At 25.1% G+C, this 577-nt stretch overlaps 1 protein-coding gene across 1 annotated transcript in view; it reads left to right on the top strand.

Annotated features, from left to right (window-relative positions):
- LOC107679438 (caseinolytic peptidase B protein homolog) overlaps positions 1 to 577 on the top strand; it is a 65047-nt gene that overhangs the window by 56404 nt on the left and 8066 nt on the right.

The raw sequence follows: 577 nt of genomic DNA, 5'->3' as shown, positions 1-577 counted from the left end.
CAGACACACACACACTCACAGACACACACACACACACACTCACACACACACACACTCACTCACTCACACACACTTACACACACACACTCACAGACACACACTCACACACACACACTCACAGGTTTGTTTGTGTGTGTGTGTGTGTCTGTGAGTGTGAGTGTGTGTGTGTGTGTGAGAGTGTGTGTGTGAGAGTGATTTTAATATTATTAAAATATTATTTATATATACACACTAAGTATTATATATAATGTTGTATTATAATTCTGTTATTATATTATAGTAATAATAATATATTTTTATAATATAAATATATATTATAAATTAATTAACTTTGATTAAAAATGAATATATATTTATATGTGTGTGTGTGTGTGTGTGTATATATGTATTTACATATATAGTAATAATTACATAATAATAAATATTAAAAAGTATGTTTATAAATAAAATGCTATTACAATTATTACATTATTTATAATATAATTATGCATTTATTATAAATTATAATTAAGTAGGATTAAAATTAATATATATATATATGTACACACACTCTCTCACACAGTTCTAATACATTATT

Source organism: Sinocyclocheilus anshuiensis, unplaced genomic scaffold, assembly GCF_001515605.1.
Source record: "Sinocyclocheilus anshuiensis isolate Anshui unplaced genomic scaffold, SAMN03320099.WGS_v1.1 scaffold1101, whole genome shotgun sequence".
Taxonomy (NCBI): domain Eukaryota; kingdom Metazoa; phylum Chordata; class Actinopteri; order Cypriniformes; family Cyprinidae; genus Sinocyclocheilus; species Sinocyclocheilus anshuiensis.
This window is presented reverse-complemented; position numbering and strand designations above follow the sequence as displayed.